At 47.1% G+C, this 20,644-nt stretch overlaps 1 protein-coding gene across 3 annotated transcripts in view; it reads right to left on the reverse strand.

Moving 5' to 3' along the window:
* The window catches only part of St3gal1 (ST3 beta-galactoside alpha-2,3-sialyltransferase 1), a 77,790-nt gene extending 57,399 nt beyond the window's left edge, over positions 1-20,391 (reverse strand). For 2 of the 3 annotated variants that reach the window (XM_031359613.1, XM_031359612.1), the window contains exons 1-2: positions 20,105-20,388; positions 325-461 (exon numbers count right to left, since the gene is read on the reverse strand). The gene's annotated coding sequence lies outside the window, so the exon portion shown is untranslated. Of the gene's footprint in view, positions 1-324; positions 462-20,104 lie in introns of all 3 variants that reach the window. The other variant, XM_031359614.1, reaches the window with a different exon arrangement.
* Positions 20,392-20,644: the final 253 nt, after the last annotated feature.

Raw genomic sequence — 20,644 nt, forward strand, 5'->3', positions numbered from 1 at the left:
AAAAAAAAAAAAAAAGAAACCTGCTCTGCACTTCACAGGGAGAAGAACGGTCCCCTCTAGGGGAGCTGCTCCACATAGTAGGCAGGCAGGGCATGCTAAAAAGAGTCTAAGAAAACAGACTGGCACCCCCTTGCTTTGCTACATAACCCACAGAAGAGCCTGGAAAACAGCACATGCCTCATCCCCTGGGAAACCCCTGAACATAATTCCAAAGGATGGAAAGAACAGCATATTTTTCTCATCCCTCAGTGCAACCCACAGCACAGCCCTTTGGGAGAGTCTGGAAAAGACAGACTCTTCATGAAAGAAAAAACAGTCACTTACCTCAGGAAGCTGAGCCACTGTCTGCCCCTGGCTCACAGATACAGCTGCCCGGCTCCCCAGCTCTGGGCCTAGCTCAGCACAGAGGCAACAGGTACCAGTTGCTCTTTGACGGCATTGCTAGCTCAGCAAAGTCAAGCCTGAAATTGGAGAACACAGAGAAAGTACGAGTTAGTTTGGGCATTAATCCTATCCCAGGCCTTTTTGAGATACTCAAGACAATGACAAGGAATCCACCGACCATCCAGCCCACCCAAACATTCACACTGTACAGAGAGTTCCAACAGCACCACTGTCCCATGTACGAACAGAGCAACAACCAACTCTAACTCCTGCTCGCAAGGGGTGAGAGTCAGACAACTGCCCAGAAAATGCAGGGTGATGGGACACAGGACGTAAGGGACATTTGGAAGAACAGAGGAGGAAGTGACCAGGACATTCTGAGAGGATGTGGAAGAGAGGAAGTGAGAGCTGTTAACTACGACTATCCATCAGATGTCACTTATAAAAACAAAAGTCTTGAGGGAAGACTTTCCAAGGACCAGGAAAGAAGAGTGCCAGCATGAAAATTTAAGAGGAGTATTGGCTGGTGAGCAACAGTGGAGAATCACTGGTCCCCTTTGGCTGGTCCCCTTTGGCTGGTCCCCAGCTCTGCAATGCATTCATGACGTCACCAAGGTCCTAGTCTCAAAGGTTCCCAAATTATGGATTTGAAGAACATGCAGATTAGGATAGTGCAACAAGGGCAGCAGATAACAGGAACCATTGTACTGCTTCACCAGGACCATCATAGCAGGGGGGGATCTTAATTCCCCATACTATCTGTATTCAAAGTGATTCTATTTTCCCTCACAAGTAGAGTCCAGTTCTTCACCTTTCAATCCTGAGGTTGACTTTGCAGTAGTAAAACAGCAGATGGAGGACAAAGGCTCAAACCCAGACTACAGCAGGTATTGAGTGGAGTTTAGCAGCAAGAGCACATAGCTCTAGCATTCAGGAGGCCTCAGATTCTACCTCTAGGATTACATACACCCCAAACAGTACTCATGCAACAAATCTATTTCGTCATCACTGAAGAGACTCATTTGGTATCACAGTCACTGCCTTGGAGAGCCCTATGAAGGATGCAAAGCATCACAGAGAGGTCTCGGGTCTCCCTGGCTAGCCTAGGTAAGCACCAGATCTGCTTGTGCGACTACCTGATTGGACAAGTTCCAGCTAAACTAAGTAGATCAGAAGTATGCGTCCATGCAGAGTCTCAGAGATGAGAGTGGTGGGCTGGATCAAGCCCTGGGGTCTGAACTATGCATTTTGAAGGGAAGGACTACCAACCAACATACTCACCCTGGTACCTCTCCACAGCAGTCCATGGCAAATTAGGAAGGAAACTGGCCTATGGATGACAGCAAGTATACAGGGTTAGGGCATGAGGAGGGAGATACAAGAGCTATTTCAGGTGAAGAATTGGCAGGTAAGAGATCAACAGAAGCCAGCTTTGTGTAAAGGCTTAGGTCTGGCTTTGGAAACCACACACTGTGTTGACTATAAACTGTCTGTTAGGAGTTGCTGATAGAACAGGATGTTTATAGGGAAGATATACGGAAGGGACATAAACAGAAGAACTCATATTCTCAGTATGAAAACAAAAAAGACCCTTTCCTTCCAGTCCTGTCTTAAGTGAGCTGCAGGGGAGGGGGCACCAATCCCAGCATCCTTTACTCTTTGACTATCACCACCTCATTGAAGAAGTCTCATCTCTCATCAACAGCTGAAGCAGGCCTTGACTACCACTAACATCTGGAAGGACCTTGCTTATAGCAACAACTAGAGGGGGGGTCTTTCCTCTCAGTCTCAGCTGGAAGGGGCCTTTACTCTTGACAACTGGAGACTCTTGCTTCTTGATAAATAGGGGAGGCCTTTACTTTCCATAACAGCCAGAGGGGACTTGCCTCTTAGCACCTGCTGGAAAAAGCTCTGACTCTCTCAGCAGCAGCTAGAATAGGCCTTGCTGACCTTAAGAACTTAACCTGACCTCCCCACTTCACTGGCTGATATGACTCGTCCTCCCCGATTTCTACTCACCCCTCTCATTCCAGTACCAAGGGCACTTCCCAAAGATCCTGCTGCTGACTCTCAGATGGGAAAGACATCTTGCCACTGTAGTTCCTGGCATCCGTACTTCCACAAAATACTTTCCTGGCTTGCTAACCAGAGCCCCTAATCCAAATGTGGCATATGAAGAAAACTGATCACAATTCCTCTTCTTCCTCCTCCCTTTTTGTCTCTTCTCTTCCTCTTCCTCCTCCTCCTCCTCCTCCTCCTCATCCTCCTCCTCCTCCTCCTCCCCCCTGCCTCCTCCTTTTTGGCACTGCTAGGAATGACATTCCGGCATATAAGCTGGGCTAAAGGCTTTACCCTAGGGTCCACACAGTTTCCTCTACTTCATCCACTTTTTGTCTATTCACTCTTTGTTGCAGCACATTTTTTTTTAAACACCAGACATGCCCCCTGCCTCAGTCTGTTGTCATTGCTCTCCCTAGAATGAGCCCCTTGGTGGAGGAGGGGCTACACTTTGCCAGCTGGGTTTCCTAACCCACTCTTGTTACCTATTGTACAATACTGTATCTTATAGAGAATACCGAGGAGGCACTTGGTGATTGTTTAATGAATGAACAAGTGAGAGATGAAGCTCTGAGTATCAATGGGGTTAGAGCTGGCTCCTAATTCAGTAGAAGTCTGTACTTGAGTTTGGGCTTTATGAAATTTACATCTTACTGAATAGTTGAAAATCATCATGATAGAAAAGACTACACACATATATATGCATCTCTAGAGATAGTATGTTGATTGTTCTACATCTTAAGGCATAAGGGTTGGGGGTAATGAGGATTACTTTAACATGGAATCCTGCTCCTCACTGAGCTTCACTCTATATTCTGGCATTGTAAGCACTAAGTGAAGACCAGAGATCTCACTGTAGCAATGCAACCAACCCTGAATCAATTCCTTCCTAGGTCTGGACATGGCTGGTTTGAATTTGAAATACTTCCGGAAGGCTTATAGGTCAAAGGCTCTGTTGTCAGCTGAGGATCCTCAGGGATTTGAATGGATCTCAAGGGTCCTGACTTTATCCATGAATACATCTACTGATGGGATGCTACTGGGAAATGGTGGAAAGTAGGTCATGGGGCACTGGTGGGGGCGAAAGAAGTCACTAGCAGCTGTACCACTCTCTTCTCCTTCCCCTGTCTCCCTCAGCTTCCTGGTAGCCTTGAGCTGAGTAGCCTCCTTTGTCCCATGATCCCACAGGTTTTCCACCTGTGCTCCACCACAGGCCCATTGCCACACAACCAAGCCGCAATGGATGGAAAGCTCAGAAATTGGACCAAACTAACCCTCTCTACTCATGTGGCTCTTCTCAGACATTTCCTCAGAGGGGTGAGAAACAAAAAAACATCTCTCGGCATCTGCGTTCATCTTGCTCCTGCTGCATCAGGTGCTCAATTTTGAAGTCAGAGCACTGAACTCTCAGACATAGAGAAGATCCACTGCTGGTGCCAAGGACAGCCACTTCATTACTGTGACTTCCCACGCCTTGCATTTTTTTTTTTTTTTTTTTTTTTAACAAACAAGTCACCAAGAACCTTTGCTGAAAGGCCACCTTGCAGTCCTGTTCCTATCAAACCCTGATGCCATGCCTCTATTTGTCCAGGATGATGCTTCCACGGGCGTGGCTTCCAACATGGATGACAACTAAATCCTCACCACTGAAACAACATGGTGGGTGTTCAGACACTCCAAACATGAGTTTTAGATGAGAGAATATCAGACATAATAGTCATTCTCTGTGGGGCCAGGAACGACTTCCCAAGATCCCAAACAGGAAATCCAAGTTTCCAAGTGGTGGCTGGCTCCCTTAAGGCTTAAGAGTGGTCCCTCCATTACCCAGCTGCTCCACTGGGTCTACGGAGTGAGTGTAGACTCCAGGTTGTATCAATCTGTCCCAGGCAGTTCACCTGTTCATGCTGTTCATTCGCCCAGGTAGCATGAGTACCAACCTACAACCTCCGTGGGAAGCTGGTGGGTTCCAACCATAATACTCAGAGACAAGAAAGACATTTACTTAGCTGATCTAGATAGGATCCTATTTAGGCTCAACCCCTCATAGGCTCATCTAGCTGGAGCATGGATTAAGACGAATTCCAGTTAAACAAACCATGGTTATGCTCCTCTGTGTTCTTATTTCCCCTGCTCTGGATACACAGGTCATTTTTTTCTTTGACCCTATTAGAGCTTCCACCGTTCACAGCTCCCAGAGCCACCAGACGCGCCTTACTACTGCACAGTACTATACAGCAAATCTCACAAGAGACTGTTCTCCAATTTTGTTTCTTCTCAGTTAGGGCAGTGAACAAAAAATAAAACGCAACATCATTCCTGGAGAGACAGAGCCAGTTTGCTTAATAAATCATAGCTTTTCTCTTTTAAGCAGAAAATGATTTGTCTGAATGTTGATTGGCCCGCTATTATCGCTGCATTTATTAATTACAGGACTCTTTCTTTACTCAGGGGCCCATGAGCGTGTCATGTTCTGACACAGCATGAATGCTTCTAGGTGTGCCACAGGGAAGGGCAGTTCAGTCAACTGTGTGATTTTACAAAAGTACCTTTTCTCAAACTTACTCATGGATATGATGCAAAATGTGCCTGCCTCGATACAGCTGGGCTGTGTTGAGAAGTAGATGAACTAACAAGAGTGCAGAGGCTGGGACAATGGCTCAGAGAGCAAAGTGCTTTCTGCACAAGCCTCAAGAGCTGAATTTGGATCCTCAGAACCCATATAAGATCTAGGCATCATAGTGTGTGCCTGTAACCCAAGTGCTAAAACGAGACAGGTGGGTCTGCAGGTCTTGTTGGCTAGCCAGCTTAACTGAGAGTGAGTTGCAGGTTCAGTGTGTGACTCTGTCTCCAAAATTAGGGAGTGGATGGATTAAGGAAGACTCAAGGCCTCCACACATATGCATACACATGAATGTGCAAACAAAAAAAAAAATTTAAAGAATAAAAAAATTATAAAAAGAACACGAAATCACTTTGGTAAAACTAAATAAAACAGCAGTAAGAATTTGCAGGTTGTATCTTTAAATGCTTATTGGCACTATTAAACTATTCTTGTGCATGCGTGCATGCACGTGTGTGTGCGTGTTTTGTGTGTGTGTGTATGTGTTCATGTACTGCAAGATTTTATCACTTTGAGCACAAATATTGTGGTGGTTTGAATAGGCATGGCCCTCATAGGCTCATGTGTTTGAATGCTCGGCTGATAGGGAGGGGCACTATTAGGAGGTGTGGCCTTGTTGGAGGAAGTGTGTCACTGTGGGGTTGGGTTTTGAAGTCTCATATGCTCAAGCTATGCTTAGTGTGGCACCCAGTCCCCTTCTGCTGCCTACAGATCAAGACACAGGACTCTCAGCTCCTCCATCACCATGTCTACCTGCATGCCACCATGCATCCAACCATGATGATAATGAACTAAACCCCTGAAACAGTAAGCCAGTCCTAATTTAATGTTGTCCTTTATAAGAGTTGCATTGGTCATAGGGCTTCACAGCAATAAAGCCCTAACTAAGTCAAATATGTATGGAGGCTTGGGATTAAGCAACTCGGTGAAATGATTAGCACATCATGGCATCTGAAATAGAAACCAACGCATAGCTAAACTCACGTGTCAGGAGCAGAACCAACCCAGCTTACCTCATGTGAACATTTATAAGGCTTGGTTGGATTGCGGGACACACTGTACTTGGCTTGGGTGCTGCCCTGCAGGAGTGGACTGTGTAGAGAAGGGACAGAGACTCTCAGATACAAGGAGCTATATTACTCTCTATCCCGTGGGACTATGAATGTGCAAGTGGGTGGTTTCCTAACTAAAATCCTGTCCTAAACATGACATTCTCAGATAATAGGGTAGTCATGAAGAGTGTCTGGTTGCACCTAACTGCAAAAGGGATAACTGAATGAGAAATAAGAGCAGATAGAAGCTAAAGAGGGCTAGTGTAGAGAACTAGAAAAGTCAGTGTAGTTGCCACAGGCTGATGCCAAGGGTATAGTCACACAGAGCAGGAGGGCGGCTTGCTTCTTTGTGTGAAAGCAACCGCTCTCACATGAATCTGGACATGAACTCAGGAAGCTATAGACTTGTTAGCCAGGGAATGCTATTTGTTAACTTGAAGCCTCCCTGTCTGAAAGAAGATTCCCACACTGGACACTTCACATGGTGATGTGTATTTTTTCATCTGAATGTCAAATGCTGAGGTCTGGCTATGTTGAGGGAGAAGTGTTATTAGGAACAACAGTAACTATGGTTGAGTCTGGCCAAAGATCCTGGTGCCACATTGAGAACTTCATGTGAATAATTTCTCTCCACCTTCTTTAGACAACTTCTTGTCCAGTCCTGTTTCACAGAGGCAGACACCGGGGTTCTGAAGTAGTTCCCTATTTACTCAAGGCCACACAGAAATGGATGGAGATGAGATTCATAGCTAGGGTTCCCTTAGATAGGATGCTCCAGCATTCATGTTCAGATATGAGCCTTACCCCAACTTCAATTGCAGAGACAGATCTACAGAAACATGACTGTGAAGTGAATTTGCCTCGTCCCCCAGCCCACGACCTCTACCTTGAATAAGGTGCATCTCCACCTAATCACTCTGCTGATACTCTTTTTTTGGCATGACTGGGCAGTAAGGTAGAGTCTACTTGGCTAGGCAGCCCAACTGAGAACACTGCAATAGCCCATTTATTCTGTTCCTTCAGCAACAGGGTAGGATCCCAGCCTTAGAGACTGAACCTCTAGATGCTGTTTTGATTATCCTCAGTCTATCCCTACCTCTTAAGTCTAACTTTCCTGTCTGCAAGGTGGAACTGGTGGTTGACAATGGCCATAAGGAAGGAAGGATGCATGCTGTTCCCTGTTGTCCAGGACTGCAGACAGATGGCCCCTTGGTGCCTGGATCTCTTCCTCCTTTGGGGATATATATAGATGGAGATAAAGGAAGTCCCCGACTTCAGCTAAGACATTCCTGGGCATTCTTGAGGCAGACTGAGTTGCTTCTCAGCAGAGGTGGCTACAGCCTGAGTGGTTCTTCTCTGGGTATCAGATGCAGATCAGTGCATGTCCTCATCATCTCCTGAGGACTCGGAGGGTGTGTGTGTGTGTGTGTGTGTGTGTGTGTGTGTGTGTGTGTGATGGGCAATGTTTTCTAGCTAACCTCTTCTTTAATGGAGGAGGTTTGTGAACCTGATCTTGTAATTGGGGGAAGATGAAATGAAGGAAAGGGGAAACAGGGAGGGAAAGAAGAAAAACCTCACCTATGACCATGAGAAACCTTTACTTTTGGTTCTCAGTAGTAGCTCAGTGTATATGCTGTGGGGGAGGATGATTGCTAATCCCTGATCTTTATCTGACTGAAGGAATGAGATGCAGAGAGGTAGAGAGGTACAGGGATATGAACAAAGGACTCAATACAGTAAGGGATGGAGGTACTACGGTACTGCCACGCCCTTTCTTTCAGAACAAGTATGCTAGAAGGAGACATGATGAGTTGGTAGAGAAAATGTAATAGCCCTCATTGCCTGTCCCACCCCTGAAACTTGGGTTTGACAGGTTTCCATACCTCAGCCTCTCACCGTCAAAACATCAATAAACTGGTATCCCCAACCCTACCCAGAAAAAGAAATGAACCAGAATGGCCAAACAGTGCACTCCCTGGTAGGTGTTTAGATGGATAAGGGACAGAGAGAAGCTGGCTGAAATATACAAAGGCCAACCCAGACTTGCTAAGGGCATGGGGGTGTCTTCTGAAAGTGGTTGGTGGTGTGGCAACCTGGCAGCCAACTTGGCAGCCACAGTGAGGTCTGCTACTCAGCCCACACTGATGCATGAAGAAGCAAGATAGGGACACTAAGGGGGGCAGGGGGACAAGCACAACTCAGGGTCTGGCCTAAGCTGAATAAAATGCAGGCCCAGAGATTTATTTTTTTTTGCATTTTTCACTTGCCTCTGATGTCCAGCAAACACTTTCTGATGTCCAACCCTAGACAAAGCTCCTGGATTAAATCTAGATGGCTCAAGAGAGATCCAGCCTGCTCTGGAAAGACCCCATCCCCAAGTAAAAAAGGAATGATTTTTTTCTACCCTATGAAGCCTCTGTGGTCAGAGAGGTCCCTACATGCTGTGTGCAAGCCCAGTCACAATATCCACAGGGAGTCTAGCCAGGGAAATGGCGGCAAAGTGGCCAAGCAAGAGGATTCCAACAGGCCCTACAATGCTGTATGAGGGTGTCACTCAGAGCCTTGTGTCAGCAACCCTTTCCAAACACTTCCAGAGCAGTGACTTCCTTGGCATTCATGTAGCACCTCCTGGAAAAATAGGTACTATGAAAACCTCTGTTTTATAGACAAGGAAATGGGAGCACAGAACAGCTAAACAACTCACTCCAGGTCACACAGCTAGCACTTTAAGCAGATGAGCTGATGAATCAGTGTGTGACTCAGCAAATGAATAATTGAAGAACTGGGGAGAAGAAGGTTGAAGAAGGGCACCCACTAAGATTTCATAATTCCGTTCTACACTATCTTAGCACTCAACCTCTGTAACTCACAATCACTGGATCGCCTCTTGGCATCCGCACCTATGCCAAGCAACAGTTATGATTCCATAGCCCAAGGCTAAAAAGGAAAGCTCCCTGACTGTGCTCCAGGGACGCTTTCCAGTCATGCGGGTTATTCATATTCCAAACTTGGTCCACAGCCTTCAGGGCTTCCTCCACTTTGTGGGTTTGGCAGGGCATAGGGATCGGTTTCAATTGTAAAATCCTGTATGTACTTCTCATAATGGCCTCCTTCAGCGTGCTCCAGGTTGCAGGTAGAGACAGGCAAACAGCAAAAGGCTTCATGTTGGAGCCAGTGTTGTCACTACAGAAGGTAGGTTTTCTTTCTTTCTTTTTCATTATCTATCTATCTATCTATCTATCTATCTATCTATCTATCTATCTATCTATCTATCTATCTACCTATCTACTTATCTGTGTGTGTGTGTATGTGTGCATGTATGTGTGTGTGTATGTATGCATGTGTGTGTGTGTATGTGTGCATGTGTGTGTGTGCATGTGTGTGTTAGGGTTGTGGTGAATGAAAGTGTGCACACATGACACGGCATACACATGGAAGCCAGAGGACAACTTTTCTCTAGGAGTCAATTCTCTCCTCCCACACGGGTTCTGTCTTCAGGCTGGCTGGGCAAGCACTTATACCTACTTCCCACTCCCAAAATGAATTTTTTTGTTAACCGGAAGTTCCTATGAGGTGGGTGGGCAAGGACAACTAACAGCTCATCTTATCTTCTCACTTCATTTTTAATTTCCCTTTTGGCCAAAAGACCACATTTTTCCACTGAAGATTAGCCTTTGAAACTTCCAGCTCTGCACCCCACAGAGCAGCTCTTGGCTCTGGCAGCTAATATGTTTCCCAAGTAACAGCCTTTATCCCGCTGGCTGGCAGAGGCCAGGTGGTGGGATTAGCAGATCTTCCACTAAAGGAACAAGGCACTTTCCTGCCTTTTGTGAAGATGTTATTAACAGGCAGGCTTTCAAAGTCATAGGCCTTCATTCCTCAGTTCACTTGAAGCAGGTAGGCCTCCCAAGGTACCCATCTAGGGTGCCAGGGGAAATTCTCAGCCTGGCTTGCCAAGTAGGTGCTTGGTTAGTCTTGCTGCTTAGTTTTGTCTCATCCTGGAAGACTCATCCTGGAAGTGATGCGTTGAGCATCACTTGGTCCCTAAGCATCATAGACTCTCTGGATTCATTGCATGCCAGCACTAGGGAAAAAAAAACCCATCAGAGACATGGGATGGGGATTTTTGTGAAGATGGCAAAATCATGTGGGTTCAGTACCAACCAAGACAACTAATGAAGCCTAACTGGAATGTGACTCTTGGGACACACTGAAGTCAAGCACCAGTCTCCCAGACAGTGAGAAAGAACTGGACTCGGGAGAAAGGAAGTGAGGAGGGTCAGGACCTCCTACTGACTAGGTAGTTAAAGCATTGAGTCCATGGCCATTAATGAGCATGACTCAGATGGGGTAAATCTAGGGGCTAGGCTGGGAGCTGATGCTCTGGCAGATGCAATTTTGCTTTCCCATGCAATTTCCACAATGCAAAGTAGCAGGGTATAGGATGACGTTCTAAGTACACTGTATGTGGTCAAGGTCTTGGGCTCTGAAAATGCCAGTAAATTCCGACTCTGCCACTTCTAGTTATGGGACTCACCTACATCAGCGTCTTAACCTAACTGATTCTCAGCTTCCAGTATCAGTGAAATGGGATTAGAATATAAATACAGAAACCACCTAGGCTACTGTGGGAATAAAGGTACAATACTAGGGGAGTCAGATTCTCCTACCAGGGAGCCTGCTTACCAGGCTAGGCAGGGTTGAATGATGATCATGGCTCTCTGTGGTCAGGTGGGAGTCCAGACACCTTGTCTTCCTACTTTGAAGAATAAAAGATGCAGATCTAAGACAAGCCAGATGGCTCAGGAGGTAAAGACACTTGATACCAAGTCTGGCTCTCTGAGTTAGATCCCTAGGATCCTCCCCATTGAGACCCAAAAGTTGTCCACCGACCTTCACAAAAGTGCCTCTATACACTGATGTCTCACAGTCTTTGGAGCCGCAAAGTAGGAAGAACTTTCATCTCTAGTGTGACACTCAGCAGGTAATCTAGCTACAGATACTCAACCCATGGGAGCTGAGATTGCCTGTTCCCAAGATACCCCAGTTGTCAGCTCTTTCAGGTCCCGTTCTAGCCACAGTTCACCAAACCTCTACACCTGTAGAGGGCTGAGTCCTTCACTCCATGGCCAGTGAAATCAGGAGATTGAACTGAAGCTCCCATCTACGCTTCTGAGGCTCTAAAGAAAGAGTTGTACTTTTATTTTCTTCCCACTGACCCTTTTACTTTTGAAAAAGTAAATAGCCAATTAGATGAACGGCCATCTCTCATGTGCAGTTGTTCTGGGTCTGTTGAGCATGAAACAGTAGTTTGGTGTCGTTCCATCTTCTCAGTTAGAAATGGTTTGCTTCAGTTGGTTTTTGTTTGTTTTTGTTTTTTTAAATGGATGATAGATTTTTCTCAAGAGCTCTTTACTAAGTAAATAAGCATGGAGACAAGTATTTGGCTCCATTAGTTTCTTGTATATTCAAATGGATTTCTGTTGTTTGCTTTTAATGAAGCCAAATCTACCACAATACACTCTATGAGGGTTATTATTTTTTTTAACTGTATCTAGTAAAATTCAGGGAAAGTGTTTTCTCTATGAATGCTAGTTGTCCATTCCTAAAGTCACGTTTTAGTTCCATCAAGTCACTTGGAAGTAATGTTATATTCACTTTTTCTGATGATTTATTTATTTATTTATTTATTTATTTATTTATTTATTTATTTTTGAGAAAGTATCTTACTATATAGCCTTGACTGGCCTTAAACTCAGAGATCTACCTGCTTCTGCCTCCCAACTACTAAGATTAAAGGCATGTGCCCTTAGGTCATATTGATTTTGATTTTTTAGCCCTTATTTTATATTCTCTTTAAAACTTTCAAGTTATAGACAGGAGAGTGACTCAATAACTAAGGGCACATATTGGTCTTCCAGAGAACCTGAGTTAATTCCCATAACCACATCAGAGGGCTCACAATCACCTGTAACTCCAGCTCCAGAGGACCTGAACTGGATCTCAGGCCCTCTGGCCTCTATGGGTATCTGCACTCATGTACATAAACCCATACACAGAGGCATGATGTGTGTGTGTGTGTGTGTGTGTGTGTGTATGTATGTATGTATGTATAACATAAATTTAAAAAACATACTTCTATATTGACATGGTTGAATATCTTCAGTATTTTAGAGGAGAAAACAAAACAAAATGAAACACACATTAAAAAAACGTTCCAAATAACCCCAGACTAATTAACACACAAGTTTTTTTTTTTTTTTTTTTTTGGTTTTCTAGGTTTCTCTGTATAGCCCTGGAACTTACTCTGTAGACCAGGCTGGCCTCGAACTCAGAAACTTGCCTGTCTCTGCCTCCCAAGTGCTGCACCACCAAGTGATTAAAGGCATGAACCACCACTGCCTGGCAAATATTTCCAGTCTTATTTATGTGATCTTTGAATGGGCTTTTGAAAGGCCATGGTGGGGCACCACCTATCCCTACACTAATTGTCCAAAAATTAATTAACCTTCTCAGATATAAAAAAAAAAAGCCAACGTTTAGAAAGCTAGGGAGAGGGCTTAGTGGGCAAAATACTTGCTTTGCAGAGAGAAGGACCTGAGTTTGAATCCGCAATACCCATGTAAAAAGCCAAGGATGACTGCACAAGCCTGTAACCTCAACATTGGGGTTCAGAGATAGCTGGACCCCAAGAGTTTGCTGGCCATACAGTCTTGACAAAACAGTTAGCTTCTGGCTCAGTGAGGGACCCTGTCTCAAGGCGATAAGGCGGAGAAAAATAGATGAAAACACTCCATGTCTTCCTCTCACTTCTGAATGTACCACTACATATAAATATCACTATATGTGTTCACATGGGCATAAATCCACTCAGATACATGCACCAGACTCATATACAAACACATATATATAAAGCCCCAGCATTTGCTGGGCAATTTTTACTAAAGATCTATGTATGTATGTATGTATGTATGTATATATTTACTTATTTATTATGTTCAGAGTGCTGTGTCTACATATATGCCTGCATACCAGAAGAGAGTGCCAAATCTCATTATAGATGGTTGTGAGCCACCATGGTTGCTGGGAATTGAACTCAGGACCTCTGGAACAGCAGTCAATACTCTCAACCTCTGAACCATTTCTCCAGGCCCCTGGGCAATTCTTATAACCCAAGAGTTATGGTGAATTTATTGGCAAGTAAACTTGTTTCTCAGCAATTACGCAAAGTATATCTGTGTGACAAAAGAGAAAACCAAGGCAAGGGGCAGGTGAGTGATCTGGTCACTGAACCGAGTATCCAGTTGAGGTGCTTTGAAATCCAAACTTCAATCCTTTCCATTGAGATGTGAGTGGAGACAAGCTGAAGATCCGCAGGGTTTGGATGTGGCTTCAGTGGGTCCTCTAGGTATCCAAGTGTTGGAAGTTTGGTGTCCAGGAAATAGTGTGAAGGGAAGGTGGGACCTTTAAGGGGTAGGAGCTAGTGGGAGGACAGCAGTAGCCTATCCTCACCGTGCCCTGCTTTTTGACGGCTGAGTCACCAGAGGAATCTCGCTCTAGGATGCACCACCCTTCATGCCATTCTCTAGAACCTGAGCTGGGGGACCTCATGGCTGCTTGAATTCTCGACTCCCAATACAGTAAAGGAAACACACCCCCTTTCTCTACAATTACTCAGCCTCACCCATTTTAGTGTATCAACAGAGCACTAATAAAGGACCTTGCTACCATCTTATTTTTGACATACGTAGGGGCAATCAGGTACAATGCGTTAAACTGGTACTTCTAAGAACTCTGTAGCCCCTACCTACAGGATCCACCCTCTGCCTTCTGACTGACAGTAGGGTAATCTTTGGACTGACATATTGCGGCCTCAGGCTGTGACAGAATCAGAGTAGATAACCAGTGTGGATTGGACCCCATCTGTCTACCATCATGCCCTCTACACCTGACTCCTCCCAATTTCCTCCTCTGGAGCCTACAATGAAGAGTCCCTCCTGCTTCCCTATCCTAAACCCCAGTGGCATCCCTGGATGCTGGGTGGCTATATTTCCAGAGGCTTGAGGTTGTGCGTAGCAGGTTGGATTAGGGCAAAGCGCTTGAGTTGGTCCTTCTTCTCCCAGTCCTCGTGGTCTCTCCCCAGGGCCTCTGCACATTTGCACTGCCATGCGATCCTGGATCCCAGCCTCTTCCTGAGGCTCCTTTCCAGAGGTAAAGAAAGTACTGCACCATTTCCTGCTGATTTCCTCAAGTGCTGCCCCAACCTGTGTAGGAAGGGTAAGTCCTTTACTCAACCTCTATTTAACTTGAATTTCCTGTCTAAACTCAAAATGTCAAGATGTTTCAAACACACACTTTAGGGCATACACTAAACCCTTAGTGAAAAGTAGATGCCACGGAAATCCTACTCAGGGAGGCGAACAAAGCATGCTTACATACATAAGCCGCAGTATGTCAGGCTCCTCCAGGAGACAGAAGCAGAGTGAGCCTTTTACATTGCTGCCTCCAACTTAGGGCATGGAGAGTTGAAAAGGAAAATGGAAGAGCCTCACCAGGATCACCGTGGCTAGTCTCCATCCATTCTGGGCACCTTAAACTTGATTGAAGTTCTCCTTCTTCTCCCAGTCAGGTTGCAGAGTGTTTTGGTACCAGGCTACTGTTCCCAGTAACAGTGCTTTGGGGTCACTTCTCAGGCTCTGTTCTGACACTTGGTAATTTTTCACTCTCATTCTCCCGTAGGGAAGAAGGGGATTTTAATGGTTTTATACAACCCAAAGGAATGAGAAATGCAGGCTCCCCCAGGGCAGCATGGGAAGCTTTCAAAGAGGTTAATATGCTATTTTACCTTAAAGTCAGCTGCCTATTGACAGAGTTTTCCTCTGAGCTTTCCAGAACATTTGGACTCCATTCTGCCATTTAGAAGAGACTCATGGACTTAATTCAACTGGAACGTGGAGGCTCTGAAGCTTCCATGAGTGAACCTGCCCTTTCATCTTCTCCAAATCTACACAATCCAGTGGAGAGGCCCATGCATTCTACCAAGACTTATCACAGAGGTACAAGGCCTGAGCGGTTCACACAGCTGGCCTGTGGCTGGGTCCCACTGAAAGCCAGCACCTTCTACCTTAACTCCACCTTCCCAAATCTGCTGCTCAAATCTGAATGGGAGGTATATGTACAAGGGCAAGTCAAATATTCAAAATGAAGTATTAAGCTGTAAAGTATTAAGCCTCTTAGCTTCATACAATCATACTGAGGTCCAGAGTTGTCATGCTTTCAGAAATTTGCACTGAGGGCCCTGCATGCTTTGATCATCCTACTATGTAAAGTGGCCTGAGAAAAGAACACATTTCAGGAATAGGAGGCTGAAGCATCTAGTTCCTTTCACCTCTAGCTGTCCCTCACCTCTTCATGCTGAAACTAACAGCAGCCTGGCGTCTCAGTTGCTCTATTTCTCTTGCATATTCAGGGTATACAACACTTCTGATATCTGCATGACATCACCCAAGAAAACACATCTGTTCTACTGCAGACTGACAGCAGAAACCCTACATCTCTGAGGGTTAGAATCCCCAGATTTCCTTCTGTGGACCCTTCAAAGATAGGGGTTCTCACCATCTTTCAGCACAAATGGCTTTGATTTTGATAAATACCACACATGGCATGGCTCTTCATCACCCCGTGTACCTCGCCCAGAATACCGAGACCTCTGGGACAGCCAGTTTTTCGGCTCTAGTACCTCTAGAATCCTGTGAAGTATCTGGAACCAAACAAAGTTCCCATAAACACGAGCTCAGATGGAATCAATGAAATCCAACCCTCGCTACCAAAGTAACCAAAGAAGTAGTGATTTCCAGACTTTCCAATGATGTGTGATGTTGGGTATCTAATAAGAACATCAAGACCTGAGTGAATAAAAATGAGTGGTTTTGGAGATGAAGGGCAGAAAGTGTTAGCATAACACTCTGGTGTTGTCCCCCAGGGCTCTTAGTTTTGCATTAAAGCTAAAGAATTGAACAGAATAATGTCTAAGATCACTTTTAGCGTGTGGACAAGGAGAGCACACTGGTCTCTTTACATCTGCACACAGAAGCCCCTTTGACACTACTATAAATGCACAGTCGGGAGTCAGACCTCATCTCTCAAACCCAGTATTGAGAACTGCTGGCAAACACTTGACCTAGTGAAAGAAAAAGTCACTCTGTCAGTGAGAGGGGAAGAGCCTGGCGTAACACTCCAGTCTCCCCAAGCAGACTAGTTCTGAGGAAGAATCTGAGCAAAGCTAAAGGAGGTAGGGACTGTCTTCACAAAGAGGTTTTGCTCTATGCCAGGTGCCTATCAGCAGAGAGCCACGGCTTCTTAATTTACAGAGAGTGAAACCGAGACCCAGGGCCCAGAATAGCTTGGGTGCCACCTTGCAAAGCAATTGAGCCTTGGCACTGAGACTCAAAGACAGGCTCTGATGGGGCTCATGTCTGGGTTCTTCTGACCAAATTAGAACGGACATGCTCTCAAGCCAGTGAGGAGGAATCCAGTTTCTACGTGGGTCATGCAACTGATCCAAAAGGCCTGAAAGTCTGATTCTAGAATGTGTGCTAACCAGCCAGCTCTCCGTGCACAAAGCAGTCACTGGGAAGTAAGTACTCTAGAAGTCCCCCTTGCAAGTTGTTTCACTTCCCCATTTTCAGTAACTTACAATCAGCTGAAGTTCAAAAAAAAAAAAAAAAACCCCAAAACATTACATAGAAAGTTCTAGAACTTTTAAACTGATAAGTTTTGAAGCAACTTTTATTGCTGATTGTTGTTATAATTGTTCCATTTCATTGTTAGTTATCATTAACCTTTTGCTTTGCTCAATATAAAATTTGGACTTTGTTATAGCACTCCATGTTAGCCAGGGTCTTGAGTATTAACTGGGACCTTGGAAAATATCTCTGGATAACAGAACATTGTACAAGGACCAGCTGACTGGTGGACTTTACTTTTTTCCTTTTCTGTTTGCTTTTTGGGAGACTGGGAAGGGCTTAGGATGAAAGCTAAGGTTCGGCTTCCACAAAGTAAAGCTCTGTCCAAACACCAACCCCTCGAGTCAGCAATTCCAGCCAGGTAAATTGACAGGGGTAGGTATCAAAGGCACACATCTGGAGGCTCCTTCCTGGGGAGGTCTGCCTGACCCCTGTTTCTAGGTTAGAGTTCTGACAAGGCAGGCTGCTTGGTGGGAGGAGAGAGGGACATTTACGTGTCACAAAGTAATACTGCGGATCCAGGACTCTGTGACACCCTCTTCTTTCAGGTCCATCCAAGAACTATTTCCCCAAGGGCCAAGGAGAATCAAGAACCTCTAACATTGGTGAGCAACCAACTCTTCAGAGGCCCCAACTGTAGGAGCAGTGTGGAAGGGTGTTTGGCAGCCTGGACCTGAAGATTGAACTCAGAACCATCTACAAATAGCTCAGAAAAGGTCAGCTTCTTCTGCTTTCTGCTCCAGAGCCCAACAAGAGTGGTGCTCACACTCCTGAAGAAACCTCTGTGGTCGTGTCCAACAACACTTCCTGTTTTCTAGCAAGGTCTGATCAAAGCCAGTGTGGGGAAGCCCCTGCTAAGCTCAGGTTGTGGCTTTGCTGGCCAGCATGACCCGATCAAAAAAGGCAGGGAGAGGAAATGTCAGAAAGGACAGAGAAGAAGTCCTCCGTTCATTCTTTTATTCCTCTATTCTGCTCCTGTTCACATGCATGTATACACACAAGCATATGGTGAGCATGTTTGCACAGTGTACGTCTCCACACAGTTTATATGCAATATCTCTTCTTCAGGACTCATTTTGGAGCCCGCAGTAACGGTTCCGCTTTACAGATATGGAAACTGTGGTTTTCTGAGGCTAAGTCACCTGTTCAAAGCGAAATTCTTCATCTTACACCAAATTTAAGGCACACACAGGAGACACAGATGGAGAATTTTAGTTTTTTTTTTTTTTTCAGCCAATCATGAAAGTTCAGAAAATGACTAGGCCTTGGTGTTTGGGACAGGAAAGGGAAGTGCAGAGGCGCAGGGGCCCAACCCAGTGGCTTTGGTAACCCTTTCTCACAGCTTAGCTTAACCGGTGTTTCCAAAGCAACCGACAGGGGGCAATGCATCCCTCTTTTTCAAACCTGGGGGCGCTCTGGGCCATCATCCAAGAAAGAAAACCTAGGGACACCGCCCGCAGTTTCCAGGACCGTGCACAATGGTTTAGCAGGGTGGGTGCTCAGCGCTCTCCTGGAAGCCACTGGGTGAATTTTAATTCAGTAGTCATAGTGGAAAGGGACGAGGAGCGTCCCGAGCCCGGCTAGCGGCCTTTCAGTGAGCACAGTTGTTAGCATCAACTATGTGCCAGAAGCGGTGGCTGAGAACACCCCCCTGATTCTAGCAGTTTTTCTGCTGAGGAGCGCCCCTCACCTGCAGCAGGGAGGCGTGGGCGCTGCATCTCACCACTAGTCCGTGGAGGCGTGGGGACCCGAGACAGTGGTAAACTGGGGGAGGACAGGGTTACCCATAAACACAGTTTTGAAAGTCTGGCGAATGCCTGATGTTACAACTGTGCGAACTTGTTCCTGTCCTCGGGGTCACTAGTGTCTCCTGGGGACGCATTCAGCTTCCGAGATGCCTGGACCAATCCCAGTTCCCACCCACTCGCACGCTTTTGGGCGCGCACGTGTCCTCTCATGGAGCGCCACCAATTCCTGCTGGCTGTAGAAGCCGGCTAGGACCCTTGTGCAAGAGGCTGGAGAAACTCCAGGTTCCAGCAGAAAGATGGAGGTCCGGGCACCCTTTTTGAGACTCCACGGTGAGGCAAGGCGAAGTGCCCCACGCCTTACCTGTACTACGAGGGCAGGCGCTGGGAGACTTAATCCCCAGCTCGAGTTCAACCGCGCTGCCCCCCCCCCCCGCAAGGTCACACTCAAACACCCATGGGTAGAAAAACACCAAGGGCTGAAAGTTACTTGCGCAAAGGTCCGATTCTCGAGCTAACAGTACTCCAACCACCACGTCGCCTGGTCCGGTGTCACCATTTCCCACCCCGTGCACCTATCGAAGCGGCACACCGTGCCCTGAGCGAGTCACACTATAGAGATGCAGAAAAGTTGCTAACTTTTGTCACATTATTTGTGGGCAGCTGCGGCGCCTAACGGGTTTGGAGCAGATTCCAAGTTCAGAGTTGCCACCGCAGAGCTCACTTTGCCCACCCTCATCTAACCACTTTCCAACACACCGCTTCTTGTGCTGTCCTAAGCTCCAACTTCTTCCCGAGATCCGAAGCAGGGCGGTGTTAGAGGTGTCCCGGGGACCAACAGCCCCTTCCCGGGTCTGCGCCTGCCCACAGCTGATTGGGAGACTCCATACGGATACTGTCCCACCATCTCTGGTCGAGAAAGCCAACGCTCTCCAAGCGTCCCCAGTAGCCCAGCCCGAGACCTCCGCTTCTCTAGAGATTGGGGGCAATCTGCGCCTGACGGAATCTCGTACCCGCGACCTGGGCGGAGATCCACTGCGGTGCTAGGCACAACGTCACGGTGGCCGCTCCGGGAGCCGCTGCCACAACCGCCGTAGGCTCCCCACTGAGCTCCGGGAGGCTCCTCCAGTAAGCGCCAAAGACCTCCAGCCTCAGAGCTGGAGACTCCTCCCTGAGACCACCGGGGTGGCCGTGGCGGAGACAGAGGTCTCTCTCCTTGTGTCTCCCTCTGGGCGCCTAGGGTCTTTGGTCCCACTTCTACTGTTACGGTGTCCTAGCCCCTTCCCTACTCCTTCTGTCCCCGGGTCGGGACAATCACCTCAGCACTCAGAGAACACAGGAGAAATTTCTCCAGCCCCAACTCGCGAGGGGGCGCCGTCCCTGGGGCACCGGGACAGGGACCAGCTGGGTGCGCACTCACCAAAGCCAGAGACACGCCGGAGTTTGGAGCACTGAAAAGGTTCAGAAGGGTATCTAAGGAGATGTGTCCAGGATACTTACCCCTGCCAGCTCACACCTCACAGTCCTTCTCTGCCTCCTCCTCTCTCCTCCCTCCGGTCTAGGGCTCTTTGTCTTTGCAAAGTGTCGAAAGTGTCTGGCATAGTGGGCTCCGCCGGCAGAGGTTAGCGCCCGGGAAGCGGGAGGCGGGGTGAGGATGGGAGCCGCCTCTGGAGCACCTTCCCCCGGGTGTAACGGGAGTGAGAGGCGGGGCGTCCGGGGAGGAGCTGCTTTTGCCCGCCGGGTCCCAGCCGTGACTCCGGCGCGCCCAGCCCGGCTCTTCGGAGCTCGGATCCTCCCCTTCCTCCGCCCAGCTCCCGCCCCCTGGCGCTCGGGCGCTCCCCTCCGCCCCTCCCGCCGGCCTCAGCTCGGCTTTCCCCTTGCTTGGGGCTTCCTGCAAGCCCAATATAGCTCAGCCGAGCCACGTGGACCGCAGCGGGCTGGGTGGAGGCCGGACCCGCCTGAGAGACGCCGGAGGAGGCAGCGCGGGGACAAGATCACGGCCCCAAGAGAGGGATCTGCGGGAACAGGTGGCGAGGCTAG

This window comes from Mastomys coucha, unplaced genomic scaffold (genome assembly GCF_008632895.1).
Source record: "Mastomys coucha isolate ucsf_1 unplaced genomic scaffold, UCSF_Mcou_1 pScaffold7, whole genome shotgun sequence".
NCBI classification, from domain to species: domain Eukaryota; kingdom Metazoa; phylum Chordata; class Mammalia; order Rodentia; family Muridae; genus Mastomys; species Mastomys coucha.